A 27,561-nucleotide genomic window follows, 5' to 3' on the forward strand; every position below is an offset into this window, starting at 1 on the left:
ATGGTTGCGCCAGACGCATATTTAGACCCTTAAGATGCACGGTATGTTCTCCAGCAATTAAACGTTAGTGCATAAACACAAATTTTCCCAGTGACTGTGATGCGGGCACTGCCCCAGTGCACAAACTGCGCGCAGTGAATCCAGTGACACGCACAGTTTTGCGCTGTACAGCACTGGGACCAGTGAGTTTGCAGTGAACGTCCAGTAGACGCCAACGTGACACAGTGCGACCCAGTGTGAGAGGCGGAGCGTTGCGCTGTACAACGCTGGGACCAGTGAGTTTGCAGCGAATGTCCAGTAGATGCCAGTGTGACTCAGTGCGACCCAGCGCTAAACTGCCAGCGTCAGTGCAATACAAGTGTGGCCCAGTGAATCCAAGTGCGACGCCAGTGTGGCGCAGTTTTGCCAGTGTAAAAAATATACTGCTTTACACTGGAAAACACTACCCAGTGCCCCAGTGGCACTGCATTTCACTGCATTTTTCGATAGGGTCTGTGACCTGAATTATGAAAGTTCTGTTGTTCTTTCGTATTATTTTCTAATACACGAATTTTTGTTTCTTCTTCATGGTCAACCTGCTCCACGTGATATTTACTAGCAGAATTATAGTCGACAAATTCATCAATACGAGACATGTTTGCCCCGGCTTCTGCATTCATTAGCCTTCTCTGTCTTTTCAATGAGAGTTCTGCCTCAGAACACGCGGGCGGACGCGATTGTCCCGCCCTGCGTAGGTAAAGAGAGAAAGGCGACGGACAGAGTTGCCGCGCTGTGCTGCGAATGAGAGAAGGCGCAGCAGCTGGCAGCGGCGACTACTCGCCTGCCAAGAAGCGAAGCAGAGAGAAATCTGTCATGGGGAGTGGGGTCGTCGTCTGGGAGGGCAGGCAGCGAGCAGCCAGCGGGTCGTCCAGGAGCGAAGAGAGAGATGCGACTGCGTGCGCCTCTCTTTATAGCCCCCCCCCCCCCCCCCACCCCCCGAGCGGGACCGGTTATCCCGCAACGAGCGAGGAGAGGGGAGGGGTTAAGAGGGGCATCGATGGGCGGGGGTAAAAAGCACACCCTTTAAATGTGGCTGGCGCGGTCCCCACGGCTTGTAGTACCACGTGAGTTCCCTACAAATGCACCGGCCAAATAGCGTCCCTTTCTTTAAAACTGAAGCAGGCAATGGTAAGGAAGTGCTCACGAGGTTCTTTATTTTTGAGCAATGAGTGCGTACCACGAAGCTGCTAAGCCGGTAACAGACACACATAAAGATATGAGCAAAGCGGAAACGCAAGACGAACACGCAGTAGGTGTCACGCACTCTGCTGTACTCCTAGCCGCTCTTTTTTCTCCCTCACCCCGTCCACCTATGGGGCCTCTAATTCTCCTCAAGCAGCGTCCTCAATGTGATGTCGGACGCAAGAACTTATTCATGAGCCTTCCCCAAACCCCTGGGCCCCGCGTGCCAGCTCTATTTAGCGGCAAGAACACAAGCTAAGGCATCAGTTCACCGCGATGCAGTCGGCTAACCGCCTTTCTTGCATTTATTGCGTTTGACTGAGAACAAATCCATTCTTTGTAACTGCACAAGGAGGAGGCTTCCTGTAGACTCTTTTTAATAGAAAAAATATTACGTCTAATATTTTATGAAATGCACGATATGAAAGCTATGAACGCAATATTCCAGCGCAGTTCAAAAATGAAATTGTACGTTGTCAAACAATTTTTCGTGGAACAAAATTTTAGCACACCTTGAATAAAACTCGTAAAGATATCTCGATCTTTTAAAAAAAACTAAACTTTTGGAAATATGCGAATTGATTGACAGCATATTAGACATTTTCTGCTAAAAGAAGAGTTCTGTCTTTTATCTACAACCACTTAGTTCTCCAGCGACACTAGTGAACCTTGAATTTCCTATCTGCCTCTAGGACGCTTGCGTCAAAGCGACTATGTTTCACTCTTTACTCTGATAAAAGGCATCTTCATCTAATACAACATTGCAGCGTGCTAGTGTGCGTGTGACGAGGGGCGTTTCTCATTTGCGTCGCTTTTAGCAAGCCCATATCGCACTCTTTCCAGACTAAATAACGTTCAGCCATTTTATTTTTCGTGTTTTCTTTCTAGCTTCTAACAATCTGCAGAGCTTCAACAGTTCGTTATCGCACTAATGGCAATATTGTAGCCGAAGAAGAGGAAGTGCGAACGTTCGGTGAAGAAAGGAGACGCTGATGCGGGCGGATCTTTCGGTCTCTGGGTATCCCAGCCGTCGCGCTGGTTCCTACGGCCGCCCTGCTGACTTGTGGTCGATATCATCGTCCCGTCCTTAGGCTAGGGCATGACATTTGGTGGAGGCACTGGGTACGAATCTCATGCAGCCTAGCTCTACACGCAATTTAAGCCCAGTCTTAAGGCCAGGCTGCCGAATTTTCATGGAATCTGCTAAACCACCTGAAAGCCGCTCCAGTAGGCGTCAACAAGGCCCAGCTCCGGAATTCGGACTCTTACCCGAGGGGAAGACCGCCAGGGCTCACGTCACCATGGCTTTCCAACCACAGCAAACCAACAGTGCGGCTGCTACGCAGATAATCTATGCGCCGGTGCCCCAAAGACGGTCACCTCATTTCGTGGCGATAGCTTGGACGATGTTGAAGATTGGGTTCAGCATTACGAGCGGGTTGCGCGCCACAACGGGTGGACCCCCGATCAGTGCCTTCAGAATATCTACTTCTCTCTGGAGGCAACAGCACGGCACTGTTTCGGGAACCACGAGGCCTCGTTGACCTCTTGGGAAGTCTGCAAGAACGAATTGGTGCGCACGTTTACAAAAAAGCACCGGCGACAGCACGCCGAAGATCTCCTCCAAGCTCGAATTCAGGGCCCTGCCAAAAGTATGAGGAGCTTTGTAGAGGACTTGATGCGCCTAAGTTCTCGCGCGGACCCACAGGCTACGGAGGAAAAAAAAAGTGAGCGCCCTAAAGCGGGTCGTGCGAAACGAGATTTTTGGCGGACTAATTTATACGCGATCCGCCGATTACAGTAGCCAGTTTTGTGGCTGAAGCGACTAACATTCAGCGCGCATTGGCCACGCGAACAAGCCACTATCAGTGACTGGGAACCTACCCAACGTCTCGAGCCGAATGGCCCTAGTAGTGCTGGCCTCACCGACGTTCGCGAAATTATTCGCGAAGTGGTGCGCGAAGAGCTCAGGAGGTTTCTCCCAGCTCCTGAGAAGCCTTCCCGTATATCCATCGCTACGGCCGTTCATGAGGAAGTGCGACCGGCACTCAGACCGGAAGCCATCTCTACTGGTCCAGTGGTTGCGGCTGCAGAACAGCCGCCGGCTGAAAGTTATGTTGCCGTTCTCCGTCGGCCTCCCCAGTACCAACGGGTTACGGATTCTGGGTCTCGACGCCGGGAATTTCTGGCGTAGCAGGACACATACTCGGAGCCACGGAGACGACGAAAAGCCAACATCGGGAGAACTGCGGACAGTCGGCCGTTGGGTACATGTGGACCACATGTACCGCCGTTGCCCATACCGAGATCTCGGCCTGCGAGGAGTCAGCTGGAGCTACCGACTACCTCCTTACGGCGAACAACCCCGAGATATCCAGGAGTATGTTCGACGCACTTCATCCCCAATGCGAGCCGATGACCGTGATTATCTTCTACCCTCTTCATCGCCAATCCAAGATGATGACCGTGAATCTCGCTCGCACTCGTCACGCTGCCCTCACACGCCTCCCCACGGGTGTCGCCGTGAGAGCTTGTCTCCTCTTCCTCGTCGGGAAAACTGAGTGCGGCGACGCCTGGAGGCGGCGTTGCCGAATTCGACCGAAAGAATCGCCCGCATCAGCGTCTTCTTTCTTTACCGAACGTTCGCACTCGTTCTTCTTTGGCTACAATATAACTGCCCAGTTCTCCAAATGCACGCAGGTTGCATCTTTCAGCATAAATAAATTTGCACTGGGATCACCGGGTATGTAACGTGTAGTAAGTACTGAAAAGCAGCATATTAAACAGTTAAAAAATTAGGACGTATTTGTATATATAGCTAAGTGCTCACAGATCAGTTCGCATGACCCCCCCCCCTCCCAGCATTAGTTTAAAAGAAATATTTCGCTAGCTTGCTTGTGGAAGCAATCGCTTAATTGCAACCATGGATTCAATGTGAAGCTCTGAGAAGGACAGCTGCACAAACAGTGGACCTTCAGTAACTTCATGTTGGCGTATTCATTTAAGCCCTTTCAGAAAAAACTGCGCTAGATGCACTCTTTAGAGATTCCACAAAGCATGGTAAAATTTCCTCAAGCCGCGAATCGTATTGCCACCTTTATTGTGATGGGATTTCAATGATGTATCGAAGTATCGATGATGCAGTGCCGAGTATACTGTATTGAAACTCGATTTCTATTCATAATCTTGTATCGGCATGAAAAATACAATTTTTCAGGGTATCGAGTATGGGTATCGAAGATGCTTTTTTGAAGTATCTTGCCCACCCCTGCCCCACGCACACCTCAAGCTGTCTGTGCGGACAGTTCTATGAAACAAATGCTTCGTGTAAGCCGTTCCCAGAAGAAAGCGGTGAACAAGCGTTTAACTTCGGCTGAAAGATATCTCAATAATAAACTGTAGCAACGGATAAATGAAATGCAGATAGGAATAGTTATGGGTTCATTCAAACCATCTTTTAGTTAAATTCATTGCGTACGGAATTCGAGAAAGGGCGCGATCCACCGCTCGAGAACGGAAGGCCAGAAGCAAGAGCAGTAGAGTGTGCTTGTCTTGCAGCTCCATCCAGCTCTGTATTTCCAGGAATGAAGCAATGTCAACTTATCCATTGGGAAAACCATATGCTTATTTTGGTAGACTTGGAAAATTTCTTAAGAACTTCGTATTTCAGTCTAGCCTTCTGTGGTATAGCAATAGCACCTTCAAGAGATTTCAGTGCATATTGAGAGTGAGAGTCGCTAAGGGTTACCTACATGAAAACCGGGGAGACAGATGAATAGGTCAAATCTTAGCAGTCGTTCAATATATCACAAGAGCCGTTTTACGTGACAGTCGCTCTTAGGTGCGGAATTGCTAACGCAGATGCTGTTAAATTTCGTAGACTGGGAGCGTCAGTATACACGTGAATGTAACCAGGATACTGCATGTGTATTTGGTAAAGTTCTAACTGCAGAGCTGCAAATGTTATCATGCCATGCTTCCTACGTATCTGTTTGGCAGACAGCTGTAGAGTAGAGGTAAACAAATGCATTATGGGACTTTCTGTGTCTCCATTAAGAAATTTAGAACATAGAAGAAGTTAGCGATGTAGCTGAAATATTTTATGTGACTTCCATCTCGTTGGTGAAGCGAGGAAGCTAATGAAGGCCTTCCGTGTTTGGTAATGAGAAGGAAGATATGTCGTAAAGTATCTGTTGTCCATAACACTTCAAACATATGATGCCTTACCTAAACAATTGTCACACCACTGGAAGTTCCATAAGAAACTCTGTTATACATTGAGACCCTAAGGTAACAATGTTTGCAGACGTTCGTCTGAGTTTAGCGACAGGTCGTAAGGAATTGGCTGAGAATACGCAATGTTGTGAGAGACGAGTGCATTTTGAACAGTGGGGAAAGATGAAGAACTGCTCCAAAACATACCTGTAAACCTGCGATCCTATTACCAACCCGTGTGCTGTGGGATGTCAGTGCATGTTAAAAAACCCAAGCTGGTCGAAATTTCTGGAGTCCTCCACTACGGCGTCTCTCATAGTCTGAGTCACATTGGGACGTTAAAACCCACAAACCAAACTTACCACCATTACCAACACTCTCCAAATGGTGTTCACATGGGTGTCTTGATCTTCGACAGAGTTTATATGAGGAGCTCGAAGATTTGTCTGCCAAGAACTTTACTCACAAATTGGCGATCTTAACAGACTTAAACGATTGGTTGACCGCGGAGGCACAGTCAGAAATCCTTCTTATTCTATCGAGTTAAAGGGAGAACGACTATTGTTTTCGTGAAAGAACATCGTCCCTATATCGTTTAAAAAGTAGTAAATGGTATGTAGGCCTTTTCGCACAGTGGACTGAATGATGTCTGTCGTTTTTCCAGGAGCCCAAATAGGGGTCTCTATGGCTAATAGTGACCGGTGTAAATCTGAAGGGAACGGTCGTAGCATGAGGCTATGATCTTGTTTATTTCTTCACTTGTCTGCATGAATATTTTCCTGCCATCTAAAAAGTGGGAAATCCAATGTAGCGATCTCCTGCTCACACCGAGCTCTAGCAAACGTAAGGGTACATGGGTAACATAAGTGCAGTATAGTGCAACGTCAGGACGAGCAATACGCTGATAAACTTATCAGCCAGGACTGTGTCTACAGTTTTCCGCTCCATTGCAAGAACTCTGAAAGGGTTGTTCTGAATACCTGGTCTGCTTAAGGAGCGAACCATCGTCCATATCCTCGTTACTGGATTGGTAGGGTCAACGTACTACAGGAGTCAAAGCATTTCTTTTTTCTTTTTCTGCAAACGTTGGCGCAATTGCAACGCATTTTAAAGCCTTACAATAAAATGCTTTTAATTTATTTTTATCGGTCCGCTTGTCAAACTCCCAGTCGTGCACTTTGCACTATTCACACAATGCTCAATATGAACGCCTTAATGCAGGGCGTCTTGGATTCTGTCAACTTGTATCCGCCTTACACAATACACGGCGTAATGCGTTTCCTTTCCATCAAAAAGCGGCTGCTTCGGCTGATATTGAATCTGACCCAGTCTCTGAGTTCAGAAGCAGAGCAATCGAACCGCTCTGACACAGCAGCAGAGCCAGCAATGTATTTCATACCTACTATTCTGTTCCCTGCTTTGGTGCAGCGACAAACCTTCCTTTTTACGAATGCACAACAGAACATGTGCTAATGATTCGCAAGAATGAATAGAGGTAAAAATAAAGCGGAAAAGCACCGGGCTTCACAGCGGCAAACCTACGGCGTATCATGTGCGCCGTCGTAAATCGCCCACCACCGCAAGAGCCTAAAAATTCCAGGCAAACCAATACTGTTAAAATGGTTGGCGGCTCCTGGCAAACATGTGCTGTTTCTCACAATTTGCTACAAACAACGCCTTCGAGTCTCTCGGCCGTCACATGTGAAGTAAGTGTACAGTGGTTTTCAAAAATACATGGCCCACGACTTCGTTCCGTGGAGCGGCTGGCGGGCCACAGTACGGCGCTGCTATTTTTTCCTGGCGCTCGGTGCAAGGGTGCCTCATGTGACCGCAGCTTTCTCCCTCCCTCTCGCGCTGTCAAGTAACACGCCTTCTGAACTGTATGTGCAGCGTTCTTCCGTTTCGCCGCAGCCGCTCGCTACGAAAGAGGGCGTCTGGACTCTGGGTGTTCTAAGGATGCTCGCCTCGCAGATCTTGGCGCGCGTCATGTGGGCGCTTGGCGCGCGTTTGCAAATATTTGGCCCTGCTACCTTCCTCTAACATGCGTTCATCGCCGCACGTGCATCGAGACGAGAAAAATGAGTGTCGTTGCTCTCTTTCTGTCGAAGAGGGGGCAGGTTGGCGGGATCTGATTGATAGTGAGATAATAGGACACAAGCTGACGTTAAGAGATTTTATGCGGACCTGCAATGCCTTTTAGACCGCACCCCATCATCAGACGTTGTTTTTCTCATAGGAGACTCGAATTCTAAGGTCGGGAGTGAAGAAATATCCGGAATTATAGGCAAGTTCGGTCTTGGCTAGCCAAATGAAGCTGGGCAGAGGCTAGTAGAGTTTTGTCAAGAAAACAACCTGACCATAGCGAATACTCATTTTCAACAGCACAAGAGGCGCCTGTACACATGGACTTCACCGGACGGTCCGTACAGGAATGAGATCGATTACATTCTGTTCCGGCAGAGATGGAGAAGCGCTATACAAGCAGTAAAACAAGGCCTGGGGCCGATTGTGGCACCGATCATCAGCTTCTTGTTGCCAAAATTAAGCTTCGATTGAGGAAAACGCAGAGAACTAGAAGGCTTCTCAGGTATGATCTGGATCAAATTCCATTAGAATATGCTGTGGTAGTGAGGAATCGATTTCAAGAATTAGATCTAGAAGACAGAGAGCCCGAAGAGATGTGGACTGATGTTCGTGATATAATACAAGAAGTTGCTACTAAGGTAGTTCCAAAGCAAAAGAAATGCAAGAAATCAAACTGGTTATATGAAGAGGCTTTGCAAAAAGCTGAGGAAACGAGGATGAGAAACGTTATGGGGGAAAGACAAAGATACAATGTTCTCAATGAGGATTTTCAGAAAATAGCAAGGAGAGATAAGAATGCCTTCCTGAACATACAGTGCCAAGCAGTTGAGGACAACATCCAATTAAGGAACACAAGAGCTCTGTATAAGACAATCAAAGATATCAAAGGAAGCTTTAGTGCTAAGCTGGGCGTGATAAAGGACAAACGAGGCAAGGACCTCACTGAAGCCTCAGAGATAAAGAGGTGGCAGGAATACACAGAAGAACTGTACAAGAAGGACCCGAATGTGCAAACCCAACATAAGACGGTTGTGATTACTGATCTCGAGCCGGGCATCCTGAAGAGTGAAGTTGAATGGGCCTTAGCCAGCCATGCTAAGGACAAAGCTAGCGGAATTGATGGCATTCCAGCTGAGTTGCTTCAAAACCTCAACCATGACGCTGTTACCATTCTGCATACATTATGTCAGAAGATTTGGACAACCCTGCAGTGGCCACAGGATTGGAGGAGGTCAGTTTACATCTCCATTCCAAAGAAAGGCAGTGCCAAAGATTGTTCCAACTACCGCACGATCGGGCTTATTTCGCATGCTAGCAAGGAGATGTTGAAAAGCCTTCAAGGTAGGCTGCAACAGTATGTGGATTGGGAGCTTCCGGACGTGCAAGCTGGGTTTCGCAAGGGCAGAGGAACTAGAGACCAAATTGCCAACCCTCGCTGGATCATGGAAAAAGCAAGAGAGTTCCAGAAACCCATCTACTTCTGCATTATTGATTATGCGAAAGCGTTTGACTGCGTAGATCACAGCAGATTGTGGCAAGCTCTCCAAGAGATGGGAGTTCCAATTCACCTCATCTGTCTCCTCAGGAACCTGTATGAAGGGAAAGAGGCCACAGTCAGAACTGGGCATGGTCTTACTGATTGGTTTCCTATTTAGAAAGGAGTGAGGCAAGGCTGCATACTGTCGCCCTGCCTATTTAACCTATATGCAGAGTGCATTATAAGGAAGGCCGGTCTGGAAGAGTCTTCAGCTGGAGTGAAGATTGCTGGAAAACGTATCAACAACCTTAGATATGCGGATGATACCACTTTAATGGCAGAATGTGAAGTGTAACTCAAGAGACTTCTGATGCGTGTACAAGAAGAGAGTGAGAAGTTTGGGCTTAAACTGAACATTAAAATGACAAAGATCATGGCGTCTTGCCCTATCAAGTCCTGGAGCATCAATGGACAAGAAGTGGAAGCTGTGACAGATTTTCTCTTCTTGGGCTCCAAGATTACCTCGGAAGGAGACTGCAGCTATGAAATTAGGAGATGCCTGCTTCTGGGAAAGAAAGCAATGGTTAGCCTTGACCGCCTAGTAAAGAGCAGAGACATTAGTCTGCCAACTAAGATCCGTATAACTCGTGCTATGGTCTTTCCAGTTGTGATGTATGGATGCGAGAGTTGGACTGTGAAAAAGGCTGACGCGTTTGAATTGTGGCGCTGGCGAACACTCTCGAGAGTTTCTTGGACTGCCAGAAGATCAAATCAGTCGATACTGTCGACCATAAACCCTGACTACTCATTGGAGGGTCAAATTCTAAAATTAAAGCTCAGCTACCTTGGTCATCTGATGAGAAGAGATGAGTCGCTGGAGAAAGATTTGATGTTGGGAAAGGTTGAGGGTCGCCGGAGAAGGGGTAGGCAGCGAACGCGATGATTAGATGGCATCCTCGAGGCTCTGCAGATGAATTTATGTGATGTTCGGATGACAGTGAGAGACCGCAAAGCGTGGCGTGACATGGTCCATAGGGTCACGAAGAGTCGGACACGACTGAAAGACTAAACTGAACTGAATAGGGAGGAAGTGCGGAGGGTCTTCGTTTGCAATCGTCGCCAGAGATGCTGTTCCCTGGTGGTAAGGGAGGAGTGTGGTGGTGGGTACTGTTGCCGTTCGGCGCGGAAATGTGTGGTGAGCTCAGGGAAGGTATGCGTGCGCGCCTTCGAGAAATCCTCCCCCCCCCCCCCCGCCTCCGCGTGTTCCGCGTGCGCTCGGTTTCTTGATCCTGTAGTGTACCTTTGGTCGCCGGGAACTCAAGGTCCTAGATTACTTGGTCAACACCAATGGCATCCAGCCGGACCCCGACAAAATTCGCGCTGTAAGTGATTTTCCTATACCGAAATCTAGCAGCGACCTGCGTAGCTTCCTCGGACTTTCCTCATATTTCCGGTGATTTGTACTAAAGTTCGCTGAAATCGCCCGCCCACTCAGGCAGCTTCTGACAATTTCAATATTTTGCTTAGGATAAAAGTGAATTAAAATGAATAAACCTTTATTCGGGTGAATGCTTCGGTGGTACAAAAGGAATAATTATTATCAGTGTCGCAACATTTTAAGAGCAAAATGTATTGTGATATTGGGTTAAACTTGAAGCAGTGAAGCGTGGAATGTAAAGTAACCCTTGCGTTATTTAGACGCAAAACAAATGCACAAAATTCCGATACCTTGAGTAGAAGGCTCTAAATACCAAGGAATTATCAAATGAAACACTATATAGAGTGGGAATAAAATCTCTCCAATAAAATGTTTCGGTAATCAGGCTTCATACTGCGAAGCACACAAAACTGTGGAGGAATTTTAAGTTTGAATCATGTAGTAGAAAACCGACAAAAACGTTAAGCCACAATAATTCAGGCACAATTTTATGAGCTGTTGTGGCATTCAGTATCAAAAAATAGTGTGCACACGACACAATAAATGGTCTGATGATTAACGTATTCTGAGAAGCTGGGAGGGCACACATGTGCAATCAACTCTTTACTCTACTCAGGCCTTGTTGCCTTTACACCCTTTCCCACTTCTTGTTAAGTAGCTCTCTATACGTGGCCTTCCTGAAATTTCAGGAAGGTAGGTGACGCATCAGCTTGTCCACGGCTACAATCATTGGTCTCCTGTGATTTCCTGGCCATGCCCAGCCACCGAGCGGTATTCACGGCGCTGCTGGCGCGATATCTAGTTTTAGTGTAAACAACTTTAGAACAATCTGTATATCCCTCCAATGATGCGCTTGTCTACATTCTCCTTTCATCACTTGGCTCCGCGGATTATTTGTACCAATAATTGAACCCACACACACAAACTGGCATCCGCTTTTTGTTGTCGAGCTTGCTTTTTTTCTAAAGCTGCAAAGTAATTTCGCCTTCTAACTGAACACAATGTCCCAAGGTGCAGTTGGGCTAGCACCTCGTGAATGTACCACCGGCATCCTGCAGCCGTCTCGGAATCGAGCTGTAGAGGAATGGAATCTGCTCGGGGAGTGAACTTAGTGGTTGCCACTCCTCACTTTTAGGCTTCCCACGACTCTTCTCGTTCCTGGATCTGGAAGATGCGTGTGCCATTCGTTTCTTCAAGAGGCCCGAACGTTATCTATAATGTTGAGATCGGCATCCTTTGGAGGCCAAGGCAGCACTGGGATCCTTTGGAGGCCAAGGCAGCACTGGGATTCGAAGATCCTTCAGAGTTTGACGCACTTTCCTGCGTAGTGAGATGATAGAAAGAAATAGCTCAATGCCCGCGCTGTGCTCTCATTGCGAAATGTGCACAAACGTAGGAAGTGTAAAACACCAGGCAAACAGAAAAGTATGCATTTTATGCTGCAGGAACGCTTGACTACTCGTGTACATGTTTCTAAAAGAAACTCTATCGTTGCCAATATTCCCATTTAGAAAGCACAACGTTGAAGTAGTACACTATAAAGGTGTACTAGTATGCTATTACGCAGCACCAAAAACAGTATGTGTGTTACTGAGCTAAGTAACGGTTGGTGCACTTTACAATTGTTCTCACATGCTAATGACAAAGAACTGGTTAACGACCAAGCTTGATTAACTGAAGAAGGTTATTCATTCTTAAGTAACTCGTAAATGTGTGGATTAGATTTCGACTATCAGACATTTTTATGACATGAAAGTTTTTCACGTATGAAAATTAGTTTAGTTTTGATTGGGCATATAGGCTTTTACGCCCCAATGCCTACCAATGCAGGTGCAGTTGTGGAGGTGTCCGCAAATTTCGACCATTTGTGTTTTTTTAAGTGCTATGATATCACAGAATATAAGGGCGCCTTGGTTTTTCCCTCTAACCAAAACAGAGCCCGCGACTGGGATTTGGCCCTGCGAACTTGGGCTCAGCCATGGACGCGGGAAAATAAATTTTTGCAATTATAAGAAAAGTGGTAAACGACCGCAATGTAGGTCGATGACAGTGACAACAGATGCGTATGAGTTTGGCTGTTCAGCAATTCGATGTTAAGAGCTGCCGTTTAGAATTCTGGTAGACTTATCCGGACCCTAGAGGGTCGCAGGAAATATAATACCATCATTGTCGGCCCCATGCCCAGGCATGAACGTCCATTACGTGCGAACAGATCATAGCGGCATGTTAAGAGACATGGTTTGGAGAGCATCGTTTTGAAGTGGAGACAGGAAAATTCAACGGCAGACTATTCTAATTGATCCAAATTATAACCAAAATATTGAATATTATGCGTTCAAAATAATTTAACTTTGAACATGTTTTGTTTGTCGCGCTAAACAAATTAAATAACGCCCTTCTCAATTCATTATACAAAATTGATTCTTACCTCTATCTTTGTTGGACTTTCACTTTTCAAACCGACTCAGCGGTGGCCGTCGTAATTTAATGCCTAAAATTATCCCTAGCTACTTATTCACACAATTTATAAAGTAAACAATCGAACCCACTTAAACAATGAAAGATATAACAAGCGCCCACTATTACAAACGGGAGTGAAGGCACCTTCAAATTATGTACTCGGGCTAAGGCACTCCACCTAACGTAAAACAAGCAGACCTGGCCACACCTGAATAAGTTACGACGAACGGGAAAACATGCAGACTCGCCGGAGAAGTGGTAAGACGTGTAACTCCAGTGAAGGCGGAGACTGAAAAGCAGTTCCCAGGACCAGTAATTTTTGTCTTGTGTTACTTCTCAGTGGCCCACATAGGATCCTTAAAACACTTCGGTGTTTCTTTTTCTATTGCCTTTTTAAAGCGCGTTCCCTTGCTGCGCGTGTGAAATACGGCTTTTTCGCCGCAGATGACAGTCTTCGACACACAAGTTTCTGGTTTTCCAGCTTTCTCTGCATTGCCATTTTTTCGTGCCGTCTTAACTATAACGGTCCCGTACGTACTACGCGAGCTCCCTCCTTTACCGCATTAGCCTACTCTTTCAATGTTCAGATTTCATTCAACGAACACACATCACCTAAAGGTGCTTGTGCACTGGTGAAGGCCATAACAGAACATCCCAACACGTCACCCTTAACGAGAAACCATGCAAAAGTAACCACCGACAAACAAGTAACACCAACCACCAAAAGAAGTAACCAACGAAGCAAAGAGCCTTAGGGGTGGGTTGGCTCTTAACGGCGCACTAACAGGCGAGCCCTTTTTGCGCAATAACCGAGCACATATAGGCCCTCCCTTAAGAACTGTGGTAGCCAGAGTGCTGAAGTAAACTGCTTGAACTGCAGCGTAGTTTGCAAACAGAAAACATTTATCACCTCGCTTTTTCTGGAAGCTGCCGCGGTGTCACGAACTGGCCTACCCATGACGTGCGCACCGGCACCAGTTCATGAGCTGCGCAATTCAAGGAACCGGCCGGCACGGTCAGCTTAAACTGCTTGAAATGCATCGATTTCTGTCAAAATAACGTTCCTCAATTGGTCCGCCTGACAAACTTCAGTGGTTCCGCTTCGAAGGCAAAGAAGGCCGTAAAAGTACGCAATCCGTCCTCCCAAATAAACAAGTAGCCCGTGTCGACGACCCTGCGCTTCCGCAGTCTGCTTAGGTCTGCGCCGGCGGCCGGGTAGAAAGAGTAAATGGTAGCGTAAACGGTAGCGTAGGGCCTGCGTGTCGACTCTGAGCGAGGCTTTCGTTTCTTGACGCTCCCTGCGAACTGTGCGGCAAAGCAAACACGTGGCACTGTGACGTCAAAAAGCTCGTGACGTTACAGCGACGTACCATTGGCGAGGAATTTTATTTCTTTTATTTTGGACAAAAAATAAGGCCAACGATGACGGTGAAAGAACGATCCTCGGATAAAGAGGCAAAATGGACACCGTAACTGTTCAGCCAACTTAACTTGATATGGATTTGTACTGCCAAGTTTTACGTTAACTGAAATGTTATGGCACCTTCAACCACCTTTTCATAGCATCCTTCTGGCTTCGCCGTCATTAGCCTAGTCCTTCGTCGCGCGTCATGTAAATGCATTCTCTTGATTTCTTCGGGCACGTTTCTGAACTAAGGGCCTTAAAGTGAATTCTGCAAGCACACGGATAAAAATCACATAGGCTTGCGGTATTTCACTAAGGGAGTAAATGAGTGAAGCTGTGCTGCATCGGAAGCTGGCTTTATTGATTTCCGATTACCTACATAGACAGTCACGACAATTCAAATATTAAATTGTAGGAAAGCGACCACGGTCAATCCGTATGTCCAGGTCTTCACGAAATCCTTGTGATAACAAAGTGACATTAGCCTAGGTCTCCAAACGAGACGCCGTGAGATTATAAACAAGTAAGAGATTTTGCGAATAAGAAAAGTATGTATCACTGTCAAAGAACAAAAAAAAAAAACACCAACGGATTAACTGTAACGCTAGCCTTAGAACACCCAGCTGTAAGAGCTCAGGCAAGAGATTCAAATGGGGATTGTTACCATTTAGAAGCCAAGTACAGCCACGCTCTCTACCTCTAAAATCTCGCCCTGTTCACGATTCCATTTTTTCACATCGCGCTTTATTTGTCGCTGAGAGGATTCAATGTGAGGCTACAACTTTAAACCTTCAGTATTTAACATGTCCATGAGAAAGCTCCCACTTGAAATAGAAACATCCCTTTGATACCAGCTAAAGCACATTCAGCTAGCTTTAGTGGTATTGCGACCCACTAAGCAAAACACTCCGCAAAGGGAGCCGAACGGAAGGCGTTGCGGAATGCGACACGCGTTCTGGGGGCAATAAAATCTCACCTGCACCGCTCAATTGAAATAGATGCGGCGAGACGTCGCTCATGTAGACGTTTATCCGTAAAACTACTGTTTCATCAAACCTGCTTACACAGCTGTCCTTGAGACCTTTCAGCACAGATTCAACTTCATACGGCGTAGTTCGAGATACAAATATTAAGTCTGCCAACCGATCATCAAAATACAATTCAGAGTTGGCGCTATCGCAACTATGTGTAATGCCTGATGTTCAGCTGTAAACCTTCGCCAACTTGTTAACCTAATACTGTGTGCGGGATTTCTTCAGGTCAGTGCTAAGCTTGCTTCTATTAACGCGAAAGCGTTAAGGACCCCGTGTCGTAGAAACGTCTGTGTCGTCGTCGGCGGCCGCCGTCCCGCGTCGTCCGGCGTTGGCCGTGAGGGAAAAATCCCAGAAGCAACAATAACTAAAAACGAGTAGGAAAAATCGCCTACCTGAGGAATCGAACGTGGGCCTCCGGGATGCGAGACAAGCAGGCTAACCACTCCGCCACGCTAGCTAGATGGTTTGAAATGGACAAAGGTGCGTCTATTGATTGCGGTGTTCTCTCAGAAATGTCCCTTAGAGAAGTGTATTGCCGCGTATAATAATAATTAGTACCTTGTAAGTCACAGAATTACAGAACACGCAGTTATGCGAGTGGCAAATTACTTTTACGCTATACTTCCTCTTCGCTTGGCGTGCACGTAACGCCACCACGCGTGTGGCGCATGGTATAAGGTAGGCAGAGCATGGCCTCCGAGATCTTCATCGCACCGGCTCGGATCGGCAACGATGTTGCTGACGAACTACGACTGCAACTTGAGGCCCGCGCGTTTCGGCACGGTGGCTGGCAGCGCTTCTACGTCTCGGAAGCAATAATAAATAAAAATGAGTATAGCAAGTTGCTCTATGTAGGAAATCGAATCAGAGCCTCCCTTCTCAGTGCACGCCTCAGCCGCATTGTAAGCCAGGGAACGCTATTACGCGCGAACTGGAGCCGAAAGGTTCTCTAGCAGAGGCCGCTAGGGGAAGCGATGACGTCACCGCTAGGGCATGAAGCGTCGGAACATGAGCTCGCTCTTGAGAGACGTTTTATGAAAGCGGTTGCGTCTACCAGTCCCGAGCGCACTACGGTGTTTCTTGTGCGCGCGAATTGTAGCGAAAAGTTTTTACTACTCGCAGAGGCCGGTAAGGGAAGCGATTACGTCACCGCTAAGCCACGAAGCGTCGGAACATTGGCTTGCTCTTGAGAAACAAGCAATGGAATCGGTGCCGTCTACCAGTGCCGGACGCACTAGAGTGTCTCGCTCATCAGTGACTTACTCATCGGTGAGTACTGATGGGCCATCTAAGTCGGCTGGTGCTGGACCGCAAGGGAGCCCGCGTAAGACGGAGGCACAGAAGGCGGACGCCAAAGCTCGCCATGCTGAGGCCATGCGGCGAAAGCGACGCGAAAATGCTGAACTCCGCGTACAAGAGGTTGCGGAAAAACGACAACGGCGGACCGAGGACGCGTAATTCAGGGCAAGAGAGGCCGAGGCAATGCGGCTTAAACGTCAGGCAGATGTGCAACTAAGGGCAAAGGAAGCAGACGCCAAACGGCAGGAGCGACAATCGAACGCCGCGCTCAGAGCTAGCGAGGCTGTGATGAAACGTCAGCGCCGCAACATGGATCCCCAATTACAAACAGTCATGCTTTGGACAAGTTAGCGAGTGTTGTATCATGTGAACTACGTCTTTGTGTCACTCAAAAGCGCGACAAGCAAATGTGAAGACGGTGCGAACAGGGGAGCAATAACACTATGGCGTTCCATTGTTAAAAGCGAAGCTTAAGCGTCTTCAAAATTTTTTCATTGTATTGCAGACGTTTATTTACATTATTTTTAGTTCTGATCAATTTCTGAAATACCCTGCCACTATTATTGATTCATTCCAAAAGTTCTCTTGTAATCCATGGCTTCCTAGCTTTACGACATTTAAAGACTTTCTCAGCAGGAAATGTTGCTTCAGAGAACCTAATTACTTCGTCAACAAAAGAATTGTACGCATTGTTGGCATTTTGAATGATTAAGACTTAACTCCAATATGTATTTGATGGCTTGCTACCGAAAATAATTATTCCATTTTCGCTAATGCGTCATCGGTGGAACAGAGTTCGAGATATCTGACTTAGATTTTCAATAGGGTGGAAACAGAAAAAAGCATGTGGTCACTAATACCAGTTTCTAGGACACCTGCGTAGAAATCGTTTAAACAGCTAGTAAGACACAGATCAATGAGCGTTTCACTTCTGGCGGTCACTCGAGTGGGTGCATCAATAGTATTTTTCAGCCCAGCTGAGTGCGCTGATTCAAGAAGTGCAACTGATGATGAGTCTTTGCACAGTAAATATTGTCAAAGTTCCTCATAATAATGACGGGATGACCTTTGGATGTCAGACATTCCAAGAAATGTTAAGGAACTTTGAAGAACATGGGAAGGAATCCGCAAGTTGGGTGGTATAACACAGTTATAATAAAACCTTTGGAAGTGATTTCAGCACTTCGCTGTCGGCGGTGACCAAGAGCATTCTTCCATGACAATATATGCGAATGCATTACTCATTTACACGACTATGCCACCTCTCCTTTGGTGGTCGCGAAGAGGGCTTCACAACTATTAACCTCCAACTGGACAGCTTCATGTTTGTCAGTAAACCTTGTTTCCGCAAAGCCCAAAAAGCTAAATTCATGTTTCAGAGATGTTCATCAGCGATTACTTCTAGTTGTTTACTACGCAAGCTTTCAGTGTTCAGGTGAACGAACTGATAGAAACTACGCAAGGGACGTAGGTGGATTACAGCGTCAGCGAATGCCTGTTCGTGATTGTAGCCGTAATAAGGGAAGGCTTTCATATCGGACAAATGCATTAGCAGGTAATTTGCGTCTTTCAACTAATGTTGCTAAGATCATGCTCAGTCTTTATCTGGACTGCGAGCTCGCCTACCCTTTTCATAACATAGATTCTTCCTTTGCCATGAAAATTTGTACCACTTCTCAGTCGCCCTTATTTCGGCAAGCCAAAAGAGCCTTTCATTTTGAGGGCTTAAGTTATCAAGAACTCTGATGCCTGGTACCTTTACCTTCAATTGTGATCGGTTATCATTCCATTGCTCTTTCATCGTACGTGAAGAAAACCACACTAGCACTGGATGGCCTTTGTAAGGTTTCCAAGACAGTCTGTGAATTGCCTCCACACCTAGCGCTGTTATTTCCAGTATTTCAAGCTTCCATGCCGTAATGTTTAGTTTTGTTTGCAAATTTTTATGTTCGGTATGTTACATGCCATGAATTTCCAGGTTCTGTCTACGGCTATACTAATCCAGGTCCTTTATCGCCCTTTTCAGTTTGGAAGTTCTTGAACAGCAACAGCAGCGGCAGAAGAAAAACTATTTTTTCAACTGTTACGGGGAGACAAAAATCCAGCTAACCTGCAACAGCAAGACGTAACGCTTGCTGTCCTTGTGAGTGCAGCTATTCGCCGATGGCCTGCCAGCTGCTTATGCGTGCACGTGGTCAGAAGTGTGTAACAGCAAGACTAGCGATTAAACGAGCGGAAGGAAATGCCGCACTGCTGCGTACTATGTGGCCGCGCCGGGGACAGAGCTTTCTTCTTATAGTCTTGTCCGGTTGTGACGTAGTGCTTGCTTCCCTTGTAGTGCGGCTATTTGCCGATGGCCTGCAGCTGATCATGCGTGCACGTGATCAGCAAGACGCGTGATTAAACGAGTGGAAGGAACTGCCGGCACTGCTGCGTGCTGCATGCTAGTGTTCAAGAGATTGTCGCTTTTATTGCGAAAACAATACAACTCTATGTTTCGAGCCTTCATTGTAGCGCGGCGGTAGCCACGCCTTAACCACGTGACGATGTGACGCCACACCCCACGTGACACTCGGGTAAGAGCTGGGCTACCGGCTCAAGCGGTCGGCGTAGCGCGGTGGTAGCCACGACTTACCCACGTGACGCTGTGACGTCACACAACACGTGACACAAAAGCGACAGATGGTCTCTCAACTCGAGCGGTCGGCGTAGCGCGGTTGGCGCAGCGGCTAAGTTGGCAGGAGCTACCAACATGGTTCTCTCGTTTCACATGGGACGGTTATGTCAGAATCAACCTGCTAGGACCCTGACATTCACGTTACCCCTATATGCCACTAAGGCACATTCATGCGGCTTGGTTAAAGCGGGGCTATATATGTGGCCTGAGGAAGAACAACAAGAGAAGAAGAAGAACGTTCGGTCGCCCGCAGCTAATGCTATCGCTCAATATTTGGTTCAGCAGCGTTGAACCATTGTAATTTTATTCTTACCCCTACTCTTTTCCCTCCAATACTGCTCCTGAAAAATGCAGACAATGCCAAAATCAAATCATAAACTATATCCAAGCGCCTCTAAGCAATAGCACCTCCACAAACTGCCTGTTTCGATCCTTTAGCAAGTAACATGCTCCAGAAGGCCGGTCTGCATCGATTCTGGAAACAAACTCATTGTATCACATGCTAAAGTAGGAATTAAAATAATAAAGCCCCATTCCCCATAGAGTTCATTGTGTTTAAAAGCATGGCAAGCGCTTAGGCGCCTGCTATGCCAATTGTTAAAATTTGTTAACCACCAATTCGCAGGGTACACTGAGAGTGGTTGGCAAGCTAATCTTTTTTAATGATACCATCGTTTTTGGTTTTTAATATTTGATTGTAATCTCATCGACTGCATAGAGAGCTTAGGCAGTGATCTGCGTCTAAACTAAAAAAAGGTCCCGCTTTCATTCCCATAAATACCAGGATTCGTGGAGATTCCTACAGTTCACGGTGAAGAAAATTTAAATCATGTTTGGCAGCCATGCGGAGAGAGACGTCTGCTGTAATGACAATATTTAGTTCTTCAAGTATGGAGGCAATGACGGTGATTGCGAAAGTAATTTACTTAGTGCAATATATGCCGGGCTCCTATATATCTTATTGCCTCTCAGGTATTTGTGTTTCCAGCCATTTAATGCTCGACGATTATGGTGTATTTGAAACCTAGTGGTATATGGCGACTGATAATTCTTATCGTTTCTTTTCAGTCAGTGTTTGGCAAAACAAAAATACATTTTATATATAGCTCGTAAATTATAGAGCGCCGGAGGAATGAAGGGGTGGAATACAAATCACGAGCTGCCAGTGAAGCCAGGATATGAAGAGGCAGATATCGGACTTCACTAAAATCGACTGCACAACAACCAGTACGAACTAAACCTTAGCCTACACTCGTCTACGGCCAGTGTTAATGTCAGCGTCATGTATTCCCTTTACTACTTTACTCGTCGACTAGTTTCAGTTGTCTCCATTGCCGATGCAGATGTATACTTTAAGAAACAAAAATACATGTACTGTGATAGTCATCGCCATCGACATGCACCTGTGCGTTGTGCGACGGAACAGCGGCGCGACCCGTGGATATCTACACTTCTGGACTTTCTTTCAAGTCACTCTCCAGGTCGTCTGTCTCGGGCGCTTGCCCGCCAAGCTCACCATTTTTCAATTCGTGACGGGCTGCTCTATCGCCGCAATTATCTTCACGACGGAAGGAAGTGGCTTTTAGTCATCCCCCGTCATCTCCGCGCCGAAATGTGTGCTGCTTTCCATACTGATCCCCAGTGCGCCCACGGCAGAGTGTTGAAAACCTACACGCGCTTGCGTCTACGCTTCTTCTGGCGTGGAATGTACCGCTTTGTCCGCCATTTTGTCCGCTCCTGCCAGTCTTGCCAACGCCGAAAAACTCCTCTCAAGTCCTCTGCTTCGTTGCAGCCGTTGCCCTGTCCTGCCCGTCCGTTTGATCGTGTCGGCATAGATCTATACGGTCCCCTTCCTACAACTTCAGCTGGCAACCGCTGGATTATCGTGGCAGTGGATCATCTAACCCGCTACACTGAGACATCATCATTGCCCTCTGCTTCCGCACGCGACGTGGCTGCCTTTATTCTGAAAAACCTGGTTCTTCGCCATGGTGCCCCTCGCGAACTGCTCAGTGACCGCGGACGCGTTTTCTTATCAGACGCTCTTGAGGCTCTCCTGAAAGAATGCCGCATCATACACCGCACCGCTACCTCGTACCACCCTCAGACGAATGGACTGACAGAACGTTTTAACCGCACTCTCGGTGACATGCTGGCTATGTACGTGAACACCGACCATTCCAATTGGGACCAAGTTCTACCGTTTGTTACTTACGCATATAACACCGCGACACAGGCCACTACTGGATTCTCTCCATTCTTTCTCCTTTACGGGCGCGAGCCACCCTGTACTATGGACACACTTTTTCCCTACCGCCCTGACGTTTCCGAATCTTCCCCGCTATCCGATGCCGTCACGTACGCAGAAGAATGCCGTCAGCTCGCCCGCTCTCTCACAACAGAAAATCAGTGGCAACAAAAATACCTCCGTGATACCAGCGAAGCTTCGCCATATCTCCCAGACACACTGGTGTGGCTCTGGGTGCCCTCCACAACCCCTGGCCTTTCAAAGAAGTTTCTTGCTCGCTACCACGGGCCATATAGGGTCCTCCAGCAAACATCTGCAGTCAACTACGTAGTTGAGCCCGTCACGCCCTCTGCGGACTTGCGTCGCCGTGGTCGTGAAACAGTTCAAGTGAACCGATTGAAGCCATTCTATGACCCCGCTGTGCTTTCCGCGCCATAAGTCGCCAGGATGGCTCCTTTTTTTACCCGGGGGGAAAATGTACTGTGATAGTCATCGCCATCGACATGCACCTGTGCGTTGTGCGACGAAGAAGAAGTACGCTGGGCTCGCCGTTGCAAGGTCCTGTCCTCACAGCTCTCCATCTGAGCGTCAATAAACGCCCTATTACATACACAACTTCCTTAAAGCCATCTAAGATTTTATTGTCGTGCTGGTCAAGATTTTTGCTTTGCAATAGTGATGCAGAAGAGCATGTACAAATACCAATCTCTCCTGGCCTTATCTCACTCTTTCATTTTATCAAGATATATAATAATCGGTCTCCTATTCTACTGATTTGTTTCGTATGTCTGCTCTGTAATGTAGACGTGGCTGCGCCTCTGACATCTGTTGACCATATGGCATATTGGTACCTTTTAATTTCTACTTTGCCAGTTTCTTACTCTCACGGGAACAAGTCGAGTCGACTGCACGACAAGCAGCATATATGGTGCTAGAGGTGAAACAAGGTATATTGGCGCTCGCAATTAAAAATACACGTGCAAGCATACAGAATAGACAATCTGAATTGCATCATTCTGTTAATACTTGTGCAAAGTGCATTGTACATTGAATGCGCATAATTGTTTATGTTGTATGTCACATCAGGTTTTGAAAAGGCGAATCAAAACGCTGAACTATTCATTGGTATTCAAGTCAATAAAGTTCTTTTGCAGCATAGTTTAACATGGATAAAATGCTTTCCTGAAGCCAGCGACATTTTTGTTTCCCCTCCTATCATGTCTATTTAAAGAGGACATGACATCAATTCTCTAATATTAATGGTTCATTTCATCTCATTCCTTATGTATCAAGTAACTATAAAACAAAGTTGCAGGTGCATCGGAGCTGCAGATGTTTTTAAAGATCGTATTTTCTTTTCGTCGTGAACAGCTTGCTGATCTGGCAACTGCTGCAGCCGGTGACAACATAGGCCGTTGCCGCGTCGAATGCTATGGATTCTTTGCACGAGCAGCTTCAATACATTTACGCGAAGTCGCGGTAATATCAGCGAAAATCAGTAATGCCGCTTACCTAGGCTACAGCCAACTGAGCTTTTCGTCGATCTTTATAAGCGCCTTAATCTAGGGAATAGCAGTATCTGTGGGCCGGATACAGGTGCACGTCGGCGCCCGAGTACTAAAGGCGCACGAGCTCATTCGCTCGAAAAGACTGCACATTGGACACTGCAACACGTTTCTAAAGGTACGCATAAAATGCGCAATATACAGTGCCATCCTATAGCCCCTTTCTACGATCTTCAGGTAACGCCCGACAGCGCAGTGTACAGGGTGCGGCGCACTACATCGAGGTACCTAATAGCCCTACCACCCCGTCTTAGCAGCATCGTGTACGGTGCTCCTTTTTAGGCGCAAGTCTGGCCCTAGCCGCATGATGAAAGTAGACGATAAGCATATAAGGCGCACAGAACCGGACGCTGCAAGCCTGCAGCAACGGTTCCGCCTGCGAGCGCGAAAGACGACGGCCCTCTTTCTGTATGCTTCTCCCTAATTGTCGCTAGGCCTAAATTATACTTCGATGACGCTTCATAATACGCCAGGAGACTTTTTAGCAAATGGAGCACTCAATCATGAAACTTCTTTACTCTCAACCCCACTGTGTCGTACTAAAAGCAATGACTGAGCAGGCACTAACTCTTGTCCCCCAGGGTGTGAAAAAGGAAAAGGAGGAAAACAGTAACGCAGTGGCGGCGGAGACCAATAAGGGAGCTGGGGCCAGAAAGAAAGAAGCCGGGGTTGAAGCGGTTGTCGAGAGATGTTCGTTGAACGACCTTCCGCGTTTGGAAGTTCGTATATTGCAGAATATACAGACGAGCCTCGAGGAAACTCTGCAAACTATTATTGAGAAAAACGTTCAGGCAGCTATTGAGAGGTGCAATCAAGCAGCGGTAGAGCGGTTCTTACAGGGGATATTGGAGCCCCGTCTAATTAAGTTGAAAGCCTTTGAAATCAGAATTGATCGAAAGCTACAGGAGCGTGCTGAATGTACGCGGGCGAAGGTTCCAATATAACTGGCCGGGTGGGTAATTGGCAGCTTGTAGCTGATGATTTGCCCGACACCGGAGGGGACGCACCAAGCGCGACTTCCTTTAGTGCTCAACATGGCCCGCCCTCCTAAGCTGGTGATTTTACAGTGGACCTGCAGGGGGTTTAGAAGGAAGACGGATTCGCTACAGCAATAAATAGATTCATTGGATAAATTACCAGATATTATTGCACTGCAGGATGTGAATATGAAAGCCAAACTCAAACCATACAGCATGCATCAAAACAACTCATTCAGTTGCATTTTGGTGCATAAGGATTCCACGGCTGTGACAATCGAGCTGGAGTTATTAACTGAGGTGGAACATAAATTTATTCAGCAATTACCGAACGTACGTACTAGCAGAAGTGCGCATGTGTTGAACATATATAGTCGACCGAAGAACAGGAAGGCGTGTCTCGATGAGATTTTCCATAATGCAACGTTATAGGCAAAAAATGCACCTCTCATCATAGTGGGGGGTTTAATACATATAGCTTCTTGTGGGGTTATAGTAAGGAGGATATTAGGGCAGGAAACTCGCTGCAGCCATTTTTCACCTAGCATTGAAGATTCTTACTGACCCGCAGCATCCCAAGAGGATTGGCAACAGTGTCTCGAGAGATACGTGCCCATATCTCTCTTTGATTAAGGGAGCTAAAACCAATGATTGGCACAACACACAGGAAACCTTGGGGAGTGACAACTGCATTCTCAAGATCTGCCTTGACTACAATAAGCATCGCAATTTGAGAGGGCACGCCCGGCTCATGGACTGGTCGTTGTTCCAAAAGGCGAAAGACTCTACGGTTAACGCGCCCAATGAAAAGTGCGAGGAGTGGGCAGAGTCATTGGTGCGAGTCAGGGATCGCTTTACACGTACGCTTCAGACCCCAGAGGAAGTTCCGGCCATCCATAACTACCCACTACATCTATGGGATGCCAGAAGAAGTCTCACACGGTGGTGAAAAGAAGCAAAAACATAACCGCAAGCTGAAGATCAAGATCGTGCCATTAACATTGCAGTCAATGAGTATGCACGAATCCTGGCCAAAAACAACTGGCCGGCTAAATGCGACTCGCTGCAAGAACACCTTAGCACCAAGGCAGCTTGGAGTCTTTTTAGATGTTTGATAATGTCTTCCAAGTAGCTGGGGGATCAACAACGTTACCTCAAGAGAGCACTATACGACTTCGCAGGCACGGACCAGCAGCTGATTGCAGCCCTCTCCAGCAAGTACCTATGCGGTGAAAGACAACGAGCCTATAAAAGATTATGAGGGCAGGGAGAATCCGATCCTGGATCAAGAGTTCGATGTCGAGGAAATACAGGCGGCGCTTATGGCCATGAGGAGGGGCGCGGCACCAGGGAACGGCAGGGTGACGGTGGAATTTGTTGTCAATCTCAATCGGCAAGCGCTTCAACATCTCACACAGTACATCAACGAGTGTTGGAAACGTGGACAGTTACGCGACGCGTGGAAGACGGCTGATGTCCGCTTTATAACCAAGCCTGGAAAGGAGGTGCACATAAATAACCTGAGGCCAATTTCACTTACGTCGTGCACAGCGAAACTGATGGAGAAGGCGGTACAAATGCGGCTTTCGACGTATATAGAAGACCGAGATATTATGCCTCAGACGATGCTTGGGTTCAGGGTACACTTGTCAACCGAGGACATGTTACTGCAGCTGAAGACGTAGGTTATCGATCCCCCGTGCAAACGCACAGCAGTAGAGCCATACTTGAGCTGGATCTTAAGGGAGCTTTCTACAACGTGAAGCACTGAGGTACTAATTGCGGAAAGCGTACTTTTAATCAAGGCTTTCTTGCAAGATAGGCAAACGCACATTAAGACTGGCGACACAAGGTCCGAGCCGATACCCATGGGCACCAGGGAGACGCCTTAAGGAGCGATCCTTTCTCCACTGCTCTTGAACGTTGCCCTCATGCACCTGCCAGAAGAACTCAATGGCATAAAGGGAATCCGCCACGCCCTCTACGCTGATCACATAACCATATGGACAACGGAGGGCAACTTGGGACAGATGGAGGGGGCCCTCCAAGAGGCTGCCACTACGGTTCAAAAGTATGCAGAAGGAATGCGGACTGCGCTGTTCCCCGGACAAGTCGGAGCTTCTCGTTCTGCGCGGAAAGGGGGATACATACTGCACAGCTGGAAATCTCGGTCCATGATACACGTATTCTCGAGGTAGAGAAAATGCGGGTTTTCGGGCTGCTTATTAACAACAAGGATGTGAACGCAGCAGCGATAACCAAGTTCCGAACGGTGTGCGAACCGGTCATCCGTATGCTATCTCGGATCGCAACCAAGAAGAACGGTATGAAAGAAAAAGATACCCTTAGGCTAATACAGGCCTTTATCGTTTGGTGGATAGTGTACGTGGCCCCGTACCTTCGTAGTTGGAAAACCGATCTAAACCACCTGGACGTTATCATTCGAACTACTTATAGGAAGGCGCGCGGGTTACCCGTGGAAACATCTACGTAGCGCCTGCTACAACTGGGGGAGCATAATATGGCTGATGAACTGATTAGCGCCCATCTTAAAAGCCAGGTAATGCGACTTGCCCCAACCAAGTCGCATTAAGGAATGCGGACTGCGCTGTTCCCCGGACAAGTCGGAGCTTCTCGTTCTGCGCGGAAAGGGGGATACATACCGCACAGCTGGAAATCTCGGTCCATGATACACGTATTCTCGAGGTAGAGAAAATGCGGGTTTTGGGGCTGCTTATTAACAACAAGGATGTGAACGCAGCAGCGATCACCAAGTTCCGAATGGTGTGCGAACCGGTCATCCGTATGCTATCTCGGATCGCAACCAAGAAGAACGGTATGAAAGAGAACGATACCCTTAGGCTAATACAGGCCTTTATCGTTTGGTGGATAGTGTACGTGGCCCCGTACCTTCGTAGTTGGAAAACCGACCTAAACCACCTGGACGTTATCATTCGAACTACTTATAGGAAGGCGCGCGGGTTACCCGTGAAAACATCTACGTAGCGCCTGCTACAACTGGGGGAGCATAATATGGCATATGAACTGATTAGCGCCAAACTTACAAGCCAGGTAATGCGACTTGCCCCGACCAAGTCTAGTCGCTGGGTCCACGACAAGTGGCTTGGAGGCCCGATATACTTCTAGAGTGGAAGAGCAAATGCCTCACGATTCCGCTCCCCCAAAACACGCACCAGAAGCATCATCATGCTAGACGAGTGGCGAGAAGCAAGAAGATGAATGAATCCTATTCAAGAGAAGAAGGAGCGTTCTTCGTGGACGCTGCGGTTCCTTTAGCGGTGATATCAACAATATCAGTGGTGCACCAAATGCAGATCGTGGACGGTCCTTCAGTTCGTAACGGGGATACGCAGGCTATGGAGGTAGCGGCGATAGCCCTAGCCGCAACGGACTTCACGTCGAAATACATAGTTGCAGATTCCCGGGAAGCTTATAGAAA

Source organism: Amblyomma maculatum, chromosome 5 (assembly GCF_055883805.1).
Source record: "Amblyomma maculatum isolate TAMU_Amacu chromosome 5, ASM5588380v1, whole genome shotgun sequence".
Lineage (NCBI taxonomy): Eukaryota > Metazoa > Arthropoda > Arachnida > Ixodida > Ixodidae > Amblyomma > Amblyomma maculatum.